Source organism: Antedon bifida, chromosome 5 (genome assembly GCF_963402885.1).
Source record: "Antedon bifida chromosome 5, ecAntBifi1.1, whole genome shotgun sequence".
NCBI lineage: Eukaryota > Metazoa > Echinodermata > Crinoidea > Comatulida > Antedonidae > Antedon > Antedon bifida.
In genome coordinates, this window is record NC_136230.1 from 9,534,936 (window position 1) to 9,547,221 (window position 12,286).

Genomic DNA, 12,286 nt, shown 5'->3' on the forward strand with positions numbered 1-12,286 from the left:
ACGTACAGTCAGCCTATTGCACGCAAGTTGTATAACATGAGTGGAACATCAAAAAGGTAACAAGAACATCATAGACATTCCTAAAAACAAGTCATTAAAAATGTAGACGAGAAAGTAATATGACTCTTATATTGTATGGCACACTAATTATGTCCCATTAATTAAGTAACGGATTTGACTGTCTCAATCCGGGTATTTATTTTTCAGCTGGGTTACATTTTCCTCATATTACACAACCTTTCATGCAGCGGGGTTGGTAAGAGATAATGACATGGTGCCAACGGGTTATTTAATTTACTTGCAAAGTGTCTTTAGTAATACAGTATATTGAAAAGACACTAATTCCCTCAAATAGTTAAATTTGCTGATGACATTCACACAAGTATCACAGGCACAATCCCTAAAAATTATGAGAGCACTTACAGGATTGACAATCACAATTTAATTCATTGGTGCATGGAGTAATTATTACTCCATGATTGGTGTGATAGAAATTGTCTGAACATAAATGGCCATAGATGAAAAATTGTCATAGAATACTAACACCGACATGGTGTATGCGAAAGCCAACCAACGATTTTTTATATAAAATTAACTGTGTAACTTTTATTAAATATTAGGAGGCAAACATACATTAGGCAGTGGTGCTAAAACCTTTGACCACTGGACTTATCGTAGTTTACCAAGGAATATATGATGTTGAGGATTCTCAACATATCGTCATTCACGTGAAGTTGTGCAACTAATTTCCATGACGTTTACAATTGCGCAACGTGACTCTTATTAAACTGTTAAACCTTAAAGGAATCGGGTATATTCCACTTTACTTCCGGAGAGGACAAACAAGTGAGATGCATTGGATAAGTTAAACAAAGTATCAAAAATATATTTCTAGGTAATAGTGCTGATATGGGTTATTTCATTTATAATGTGTCTCATGTGTACCTTCAAGTGCATTTTCAAATCGCTATTCCGTTTAAATTTCTTTCCACAATGTTCACATTCATAATCATCATCATCATCTCCTGTGTGTAACTAATTTCCATGACGTTTACAATTGCGCAACGTGACTCTTATTAAACTGTTAAACCTTAAAGAAATCGGGTATATTCCACTTTACTTCCGGAGAGAACAAACAAGTGAGATGCATTGGATAAGTTAAACAAAGGTTAAATAAAACCAAGAGTAACTATTACTTAATATCTAAAACATATCCAATGTAAAACTAATTACAATAGTGAAACAGTAACAATTACATCTGCAAAAAGAAAGCATAGGCCTATACATGTTTGTTGATAAAGGTGGTCTTAAGATTTGATTTTAAAAAGAATTTGCAGATTTAAGTTTAGAAGTTGGTTACAAAGAAATTGAACAGCAAGCATAATATGTGAGGTACAACAAATGTATGTACAGGCTGCATTCTAAATGTAAACACAACATTCTAAATCTCACAGTATTCTAATATTTACAAGATTCGAATTCGACATTTTGAATTTATGTTAATAACACACTTCCTGACCCGATTTTGGTAAACTTTGGAAATTATGTTCATTTCAACAAGGAGAATATTAAGAGACTTGTTTTTCTGCAGTTTCTAAATTGTTCGCATAGTATAATGTCATTTAAGCATTTATAACATAATATATGACGTCACAACTACCATATGACGTCATAGGTACGTCATATGGGAATTTAAATATGCTAATTAGAATGTTTAATGTCACATTTATATCTACTTGTAATGCACTTAGGTGGTTTAAATCCAACCGTTAAGGAGATATGGGGCCTTAAAATAGCAAATGGCCATTTTGAATTTATGCTAATTAACCCACTTCCCGATGTCTGATTTTGGTAAACCATATAAAACTATAAAAATTCTGTTGCAATTTGTTCTAGGTTCACCTTATTTTTTACTATTAATCGTCAATAAATAATTATCTAACTCAACGTTTAATTAAAATTAGTAGGCATAATGGTTTCTTAGAGACAATTAATACTTAAATCAAGATGGACATCCATATTTGGGGCAAATAGTTGAACCTAAACTCGTTTTAATTGTCAATAACTAATTATCTAACTCAATTTCATTAGTAAACAGGGCCGGGTTACATCGGGTGGTTAAAATCAGTAACGAAAGTACGAACCAACTTTATATACCATCGAGAAAACATTGTAGAAGGAACGCGCGATTTACCGAATTTTGCCCTTACGTAAATTTATATATAGATTCATACAATTCAATGTACGGTACATGATATACAAAATATAACCACAACAATGTATTATACAACTTGTTTACAAGTATCAAAAATATATTTATAGGTAATAGTGCTGATATGGGCTTATTTCATTTATAATGTGTCTCATGTGTACCTTCAAGTGTATTTTCAAATCGCTATTCCGTTTAAATTTCTTTCCACAACGTTCACATTCACCATCATCATCTCCTGTGTGTACTCTCGAGTGGAGAAGAGGATGGGTGCAAAGAGGAACAATTTTTAAATATATTCTTTATCCATTCAGTAACGAAATATTAATTGTGTTCATGTTTTACAAGCAATATACCACTAAATACAGTAAAACATTGCGATTTTAAATACTTTATTGAAACTGTCACCGTCATAGTCGATTGAAATATAGTACAGTACATGTAACGATACACCACTACGACGTTTTATTTACATTTTTTGTACAATATTAATTAACACAAACATTGAGAAGCAACTGTCGGTAATAAAGTTTATTTGTAAACTTTTATATACATTATGTGTTTATATGTAAAAAAGTTTGTGAAAAAACACCTCTATTCGGGGCAAATTCCCCTTAATCGTCAATAAATAATTATCTAACAAATGGTTTTCAATTGTTTCTTAGAGCCAATTCATACTTAAGTTGGTTTCTGGCCTGTGTGTACTTTCAAGTGCGTTTTCAAATGGCTATTCCGTTTGAATTTCTTTTCACAATGTTCACATTCATATGGTGTCTCTCCTGTGTGTACTCTCAAGTGCATCTTCAAACTCCCACTTTGGTTAAATTTCTTTCCACAATATTCACATTCATAAGGTGTCTCTCCTGTGTGTACTCTCAAGTGGGTTCTCAAACCGCTATTCCGTTTAAATTTCTTTCCACAATGTTTACATTCATATGGTGTCTCTCCTGTGTGTACTCTCAAGTGCATCTTCAAACTCCCACTTTGGTTAAATTTCTTTCCACAATGTTCACATTCATATGGTGTCTCTCCTGTGTGTAATCTCAAGTGCGTTTTCAAATTGCTATTCCGTTTAAATTTCTTTCCACAATGTTCACATTCATATGGTGCCTCTCCTGTGTGTATTCTCAAATGCATCTTCAAATTCCCAATTTCTTTAAATTTCTTCCCACAATGTTCACATTCATAAGGTGTCTCTCCTGTGTGTACTCTTAAGTGCGTTTTCAAATGGCTATTCCGTTTAAATTTCTTTCCACAATGTTCACATTCATATGGTGTCTCTCCTGTGTGTAATCTCAAATGCACCTTCAAATTCCAAATTTCTTTAAATTTCTTTCCACAATGTTCACATTCATATGGTGTCTCTCCTGTGTGTACTCTCAAGTGCGTTTTCAAATGGCTATTCCGTTTAAATTTCTTTCCACAATGTTCACATTCATAAGGTGTCTCTCCTTTATGTATTCTCAATTGATCTTTCAAATGCCCACTTGTCTCTCCTGTGGGTGTTTTCAAATTCTTCCCGCAATGTTCATTTTCGTTTGTTGGGTCTTCTTCTTTGTCTATTCTCACTAAATTTGTTTTAATTGTCTCGTTGTAGTTTTCACACTCTTCTGTATGTATTCCTAAATGCACCTTCAAATAAATTAACTCAAATTTATCTCCACAATGTTCACATTTGTATTCCATGATGTTTTTCGTTCAACCTTGTGAAAACGTATAACTGCATTAAACAGTATCTTTATTATTTTGTGTGAATAGCTCACAGTTATATACTGCAGTTTTACTGCTGGCTGGTTGTGAAGGCTGTAATCCTCCCGAGTCCGCAAAATGCAATCCAAATCACGGACGTGCGCGAGCGGCATTCCTTTGTATTTTTGGGGAGCGGAAAAATATAGCGTGAGATACCTCTTTATGGCGGCGTTCTAAAAATGGACTTCAAAAAGGAATATTATTTTCTTTTCCCAATTGTGCCCAATAATCCATGCCTCGGTCTTTTTAAAGGAATCCTTGTATACTCGAAAAAGTAATGTAGGGGATAGATAGGCTGACTGCTAACATACAGTACTTCCTTGGTTGTTTGATAGGTACAATAAAAAAAATACTCTAGTCCGATTGGCAACGCAAAGTTGTATTTTTGTTTGAAGGTTAATAAAAAAGACTTTGAATAGGTCATTATTCTACTTTCGTAGAAAAAAAAAACTGTTAAAAATCAATTTGTGGACTATAAAAAGACAAAATAAACCGTTAAATTCACCCAAAAACACAAATATGAGTATTTTTTGCTATAAGTTTTTTCAGCTCAAATTGTTGGTCAAAGTGAATCCACTATTATGTGACAGTAAAATGGCCTATTATATAAAAAAAGTATAAAACATTATTTTTCAGTATATCTTTAATATCAAAAATAAAAAAATTATTATTGAAGGTTTATTTATTAAAACAAACAGGTAGTGGCAGCAAAAGCTAAATTGTTACAATATTTATAAAATATATAAAATGAATTAAAATATTAAAAGTTATAACAAACATCAAAAAAGAATAACAAAAATTAAAAGCTGGTTTTCATTAGAACGTCACCCTATTGCACGAAAATTGTTTAACATGAATGGAACATCAAAAAGGTAACAAGAACATCATATACATTGTATTCCTAAAAAAAGTGATTAAAAAGGTAGACGAGAAAGTACTGACTCTTATATTGTATTGCACACTAATTATGTCCCATTAAGTAAGGGATATGACTGTCTCTCAATTTGTTGATTCTGTATTTATTTTTCAGCTGGGTTACATTTTTCTCATATTACACAACCTTTCATGCGGCGGGGTAGGTAAGAGATAACGGCATGGGCCAACGGGTTATTTAATTGACTTGTTAAGCCATGGCATTTTTTCTTGGTAATATATTGAAACACACTAATTCTCCACCCGCCCGCCCCAATGTTGGGTCTTATCTCAAATAGTTAAATTTGCTGATGACAGTCACACAAGTATCACAGGCACAATCTCAAAAAGTTATGAGAGCACTTTCAGGATTGACGATCACAATTTAATTAATTGGTGCATGGAGTAATTATTACTCCATGATTGGTTGATAGAAATTGTCTAAACATAAATCAATAGATGAAAAATTGTCATAAAATACTACACCAACGACTGTACTTTTTAAAAATAAAATTAAATGTGTAACTTGTATTAATTAGGAGGCAAACAATGTGCATACATTAGCCAGTGGTGTTAAAACCACTGGACTTATCGTAGTTTACCAAGCAATATATGATGCTGAGGATACTCAACATATCGTCATTCACGTGAAGTTGTGCAACTAATTTCCATGACGTTTACAATTGCGCAACATGACTCTTATTAAACTGTTAAACCTTAAAGGAATCGGGTATATTCCACTTTACTTCCGGAGAGGACAAAACAAGTGAGACGCATTGGATTGAAACTATTAACAACATTTTCATTTAATATCAAATTATAAAATAATGTACATAGGCAACTTACTAGCATATTCTATTTAAAGATTAAATAAAAGTTAAATAAAAGCAAGAGTAACTATTACTTAATGTCTATAACATATCCGATGCAAAACTAGTGAAAACAAGAACAATTACTTGCAAAAAGAAAGCATATACATGTTTGTTTGATAAAGGTGTACAGTATTCTAAATCTCTTCTGTGTGTACTCTCAAGTGCGTTTTCAAATTCCCGCTCTGTTTAAATTTCTTTCCACAATGTTCACATTCATAAGGTGTCTCTCCTGTGTGTATTCTCAAATGCATCTTCAAATTCCAATTTTTTTTACATTTCTTGCCACAATGTTCACATTGATATGGTGTCTCTCCTGTGTGTACTCTCAAGTGCGTTTTCAAATGGCTATTCCGTTTAAATTTCTTTCCACAATGTTCACATTCATATAGTGTCTCTCCTGTGTGTACTCTCAAGTGCGTTATGAAATGCCCACTCTGTTTAAATTTCTTTCCACAATGTTCACATTCATAAGGTGTCTCTCCTGTGTGTACTCTCAAGTGCGTTTTCAAATGGCTATTCCGTTTAAATTTCTTTCCACAATGTTCACATTCATAAGGTTTCTCTCCTGTGTGTATTCTCAAATGCCCTCTTGTCTTGTCTCCTGTGGGTGTTTTCAAATTCTTCCCGCAATGTTCATTTTCGTTTGTTGGGTCTTCTTCTTTGTCTATTCTCACTAAATTTGTTTTAAAATCATCTTCACATAATCTTGTCTCGTTGTAGTTTTCACACTCTTCTGTATGTATTCCTAAATGCACCTTCAAATAAATTAACTCAAATTTATCTCCACAATGTTCACATTTGTATTCCATGATGTTTTTCGTTCAACCTTGTGAAAACGTATAACTGCATTAACAGTATCTTTATTATTTTGTGTGAATAGCTCACAGTTATATATAGGCCTACAGCAGTTTACTGCTGGCTGGTTGTAAAGGCGGTAATCCTCCTGGGTCCGCAAACTGCAATCACTTCGCGGACGTGCGGCATTCCCTTGTATTTTTGGGGAGCGAAAAATTAGCGTGACTACCTCTTTATGATGGATAATTCGCGGCGTTCTAAAAATGAACCTCAAAAGGAATATTATTTTCATTTCCCAATTGTGCACAATAGGCCTAATCCATGCCTCGGTCTTTTTTAAGGAGTCCTTGTATACTCGAAAAAGTAATGTATGAGATAGGCTGATTGTAATCAATAAAAAAATACTCTAGTCCGATTGACAACGCAAAGTTGTCTTTTTGTTTGAAGGTTAATAAAAAAGACTTTGAATATGTCATTATTCTACTTTCGTAGAAAAAACTGTTAAAAATCAATTTGTGACTTATAAAAAGACAAAATAAACCGTTAAATTCAACCAAAACCCATCAATTTGAGTATTTTTTGCTTTATATTACAGCTTTTCCAGGTACTATAATGTTTTCAGCTTAAATTGTTGAGTGAAGTGAATCCACTATTATTTGACATTAAAATTATTATAAAAAAAGTATAAAACATTATTTTTCAGGGGGGACAATATATCTTTAATATCAAAAATAAATAATTATTATTTAAAGTTTATTTATTAAAACAAACTAGTAGTGGCAGTAAAAGCTAAATTGTTACAATATTTATAAAATGAATTAAAAGTTATAACAAACATCAAAAACATACATAAACATCAAGAATAACAAAAATTAAAAGCTGGTTTTCACTATTAAAACGTACAGTCACCCTATTGCACGCAAGTTGTATAACATGAATGGAGCATCAAAAAGGTAACATTTTCATTTAATATCAAATTATAAAACAATGTACAGTAGTTTCAACATCAGCTGACATGTATATAGGCAACTTACAAGCATATGCTATTTAAAGATTAAATAAAAGTTAAATAAAACCAAGAGTAACTATTACTTAATATCTATAACATATCCGATGTAAACCTAATTACAATAGTGAAACAAGAACAATTACTTCTGCAAAAAGAAAGCATATACATGTTTGTTTGATAATAAAGGTGGTCTTAAGATTTGATTTTAAAAAAAATTTGCAGATTTAAGTTTAGAAGTTGGTTACAAAGAAATTGAACAGCAAGCATAATATGTGAGGTACAACTAATGGTATGTACAGGCTGTATTCTAAATGTATGTACACAGTTTTAATGAATGTACATTATTAAAAATGAATATACAGTATTTCTAGTGCAAGTAATGTACAGAATTCAAAAAATGTATGTATAGTACGGTATTCTAAATGTATTTACAGTACAGTATTCTAAATCTCTTTAAATTCCTTCCCACAATGTTCACAATGCTTACATGGGGCTTACATTTTCATAAGGTCTCTCCTGTGTGTATTCTCAAATGATTTTCAAATTGTTATTCGGTTAAATTTGTTTCCACAATGTTCACATTCACAAGGTGTCTCTCCTGTGTGTATACTCAAATGATCTTTCAAATTCCCACAGGTTTTGTTTGAAATTTCTTTTCACAATGTTCACATTCATAAGGTGTCTCTCTTGTGTTTACTTTCAAGTGCATTTTCAAATGCACACTCTGTTTAAATTTCTTTCCACAATGTTTACATTCATATGGTGTCTCTCGTGTGTACTTTCAAATGCGTTTTTAAACTCCCACTTTGGTTAAATTTCTTTCCACAACGTTCACATTTATAAGGTGTCTCTCCTGTGTGTACTCTCAAGTGCCTTACCAAACTCCCACTTCGGTTGAATTTTTTCTCACGATGTTTAATACATTGATACGGTGTCTCTCCTGTGTGTATTCTCAAATGCATCTTCAAATTCCCATTTTGTTTAAATTTCTTTCCACAATGTTCACATTCATAATGTGTCTCTCCTGTATGTATTCTCAAATGCATCTTCAAACTCCCACTTTCTTTAAATTTCTTCCCACAATGTTCACATTCATATGATGTCTCTCCTGTATGTATTCTCAAATGCATCTTCAAATTCCCTCTTTCTTTAAATTTCTTCCCACAATGTTCACATTCGTAAGGTGTCTGTCCTGTGTGTATTCCCAAATGTCTCTTCAAATTCCCATTTTATTTAAATTTCTTTCCACAATGTTCCCATTCATATGATGTCTCTCCTGTGTGTATCCTCAAATGTGTCTTCAAACTTCCACTTTCTTTAAATTTCTTCCCACAATGTTCACATTCATAAGGTGTCTCTCCTGTGTGTATTCTCAAGTGCGTCTTCAAACTCCCAATTTTTTTAATTTCTTCCCACAACGTTCACATTCATATGGTGTCCCTCCTGTGTGTACTTTCAATTTATGTATTCTCAAATGTGTTTCCAAATGCCCACTTGTTTTAAATTTCTGCCACAATGTTCACATTCATATGGTGTCTCTCCTGTGTGTATTCTCAAATGGTTGTTCAAATATTCAGTTTGTTTAAATTTCTTCCCATAATGTTCACATTCATATGGTGTTTCTCCTGTATGTATTATCAAATGTGTTTTCAAAATGCTATTTAGTTTAAATCTCTTCCCACAATGTTTACATTTATATTGTGTCTCTTCTGTGTGTGTTTTCAAATTCTTCCCACAATGTTCAGTTTCGTTTCTTGGGTCTTTTTTGTCTACTCCCACTAAATGTGTTTTAAAATCATCCTCGTATAACATAGTATCTTGATAGTATTCACATTTTAACTCGTCTCTCCAGTTATGTATTCCTAAATGTACCTTCAAATCACTGAACTCAAATTTATTTTTTATTTATATATATATATTTTATATTTTGCTTAATTTAACATTTCAGTTATTTTCTATTTTTCAAATTTTCTTATTATTTTTAGTCTTATGTAATTAATTTTATTTTTTTCTTTTACTTTTCTGTTCTTGTTGTTTTTTGTATATTGTATCTGTTCTGAGGGTCCCAAATGATCAGCAAATGCTGGATGGATCACCCTCATTAAATATGGTTAAAATAAATAAATAAATAAATAAATAAATTTATATTTCATGATTCTGGTTTTTTTCGTTCATTCTTACAAAACTGTAAAAGAAATAAACTAAATAGATTAATAAATTAAATAGCATTAATTAATACTGTAGTAGTAAACGTGAAAAGAAGCCCAAGAACTTCTATGGGGGTTCTTTGGTGGGCTTCTTTGTGAGGTTACTTTTGCAAATTAAAAAAAACAACACGAATTCTGATTGCATCCAAATAAGAAAACGATATTAACCATTGTAGTCGTATTGGGAATATTTAGGTAAAGACAATATGAATTTGCTTTTCTAACTGATCGGCTAGTTAGAAAAATTAGAGATAACCTTTCTTACGATGTCTATTTTGATAATAATGGAGAATTCCTCAATGATTTTGCTATTGATTTTGATATTGGTAAAGATGCTGTACAGTATCTCTTGCAAAGAATAACAAAGTCCCTGGTTTGGACAATATTACAAATGAATTACTTAAAAATGGAGGAATATATATTATTAAAATTTTAACAAAATTATTGAATTGGAAGAAATTCCGAAGGACTGGAATAGTTCCATTATTCATAAGAAAGGTAGCCGTAGAATTTTGGACAACTATAGAGGAATCGTTAACCTCCTCGTGTGTTTCTAAGATCTTTAATATAATTGTACCATTTAACATTTCAAACTATTTTGAAAATAATGATACTTTTTCCCGAGTTCCAGGGAGGCTTTTGGGCAACATATAGATGTGAAGACCATATTTTTACTCTTAAGAGTATTATTGCTTGCAGACTTAATAAAAATAAACACACCTATATGGCCTTCCTGGACTTCCGTAAAGCATTCGACAGTGTCTGGCGAAACGGCTTACTTAAAGCCGTTTGGTCATCAGGTAGGCCTATTAGGGGTAAAATATGGTGATTGATGGATAAACTTTATGAAGATGTTAAAGGTTCTGTAAGATTTGGAGATAGACACAGAATTCTTCAATATTAAACAGGGTGTAAAGCAAGGCTTTGTACTTCCTCCAATCCTATTTAACATTTTCATAAATAAAAGAAAATGCTAGTATCAAACAATGCTGGTATCAAAATAAATAACACTTTGATAGGTGGGTTATTCTGGGCATCAGTTACCAATAACAAACATGAATTGTCAAAAATGCTTGATCTTGCAGCATTATTTGCTAAAAAATGGAAGTTAAATTTTAACTTTGATAAATCCAATGTTCTGGTTTTTCGGGAAAGAATTGAAAGTCATAAGCAATGGAAGCTAGGGTAATAGATTTATTGTTGAAGCAGAAACTTACAAAATACTTTGGTGTCCATATTTCTAGGAAACTGAATGAAAATGTACAGTTCCAAAATGTAATTACAAAATGCAATAGGTTTATAGCTTATATCAAATTGTTACAGGGTATTTTTTGGAGATATATTATGGAAGACAATCGGTCTACCTGCAATTAATTACGAATCAGCTGTTTGGTGTTCGTTAAATAAAGTTGATATTAGAAAAATTACAATACAATTGCAAATGGCTATATATATTCTTAAGGCGTCTTGAAACACGCTGCATGCAACATTATATGGTGAACTGGGTTGGTTTCCAATAAATGTCGCACACAATAGCGTATAAAATATTTTAATCGAATTGTACACATGGCTCTGCTTCAACTGTAATTTAACTTTAATTGTAATCAGAATGATTTTCGTTTTAAATGTTCAACATGCTTACACACTACTTTTTCTAAATGTTGATTAGATAATTTGAGAGATATGTAACACGATGGATAACCCCACCGTAGATCTGACCAACTTTATGTTGTCGAAGATTAAAGAATGTGCTTGTATTGATTGAAGGAGTGATCTTGCATTAAAATGTTCTCTTTTGGACTATCAAATTATTAAAGAAACCTCCTGCGATCTAATACGTTACCATTTAACAGACTACTGGTCAGATAAAAGCAATAATGACGGTCTATGTACCCTATGTAACTCTAAATCCACTATTGATCTTAGGCATTTCCTTTTTTCATGTCCTGCGCTCCAGAATATTAGACTGGAGGAATTGGAAATACTCAAGCAAAATCTATCAAATGCAATTGATGTTTGGAACCAATTTAATAATGGAACAATAGAACAATAAATATATGTTCTTGGTTTACCTGTACTTGATCTTCCTACAAATATTGAAGTTGCAGTCGATAGATTTTGTTAAGGTTTCACCAAATGGGCAAGGAAAAAGAGAAGGGAAATCAACAATGAAAATGATTAGTTCTTTGCTTTTTAAACTTTTTTTAATGTTATCATTATTAGTCGCATGCAAACGCAACTCTACAGCTCACTATGTCGGTTGGTTGGTTGGTCGGTTGGTTGGTAAACACTAATTCAAATTTGAGCATACAACTGCAGCCATGTATATGGCCTTGTTTTTTATATCTTGAACATATTTTATTTTAAGTTTCCTTGTAAATAGGCATATTTTTAAATTTTTTCTCTAACTTTTACTTTACTTTGGACACACCTTCATTCAAGAAGTGTGCCACTGTTTCAAAAGTATTACTTTTGCTAATTTTTTTTTTTGTATCTTGTGCATAATTTAGTTTAAGTTTCCTTGTACTGTAAA

The 12,286-nt window shown here is 32.0% G+C and overlaps 1 pseudogene; it reads right to left on the reverse strand.

The window, feature by feature from the left end:
- LOC144843293 (uncharacterized) overlaps nucleotides 1-8,765 on the reverse strand; it is a 33,353-nt pseudogene extending 24,588 nt beyond the window's left edge.
- Nucleotides 8,766-12,286: the final 3,521 nt, after the last annotated feature.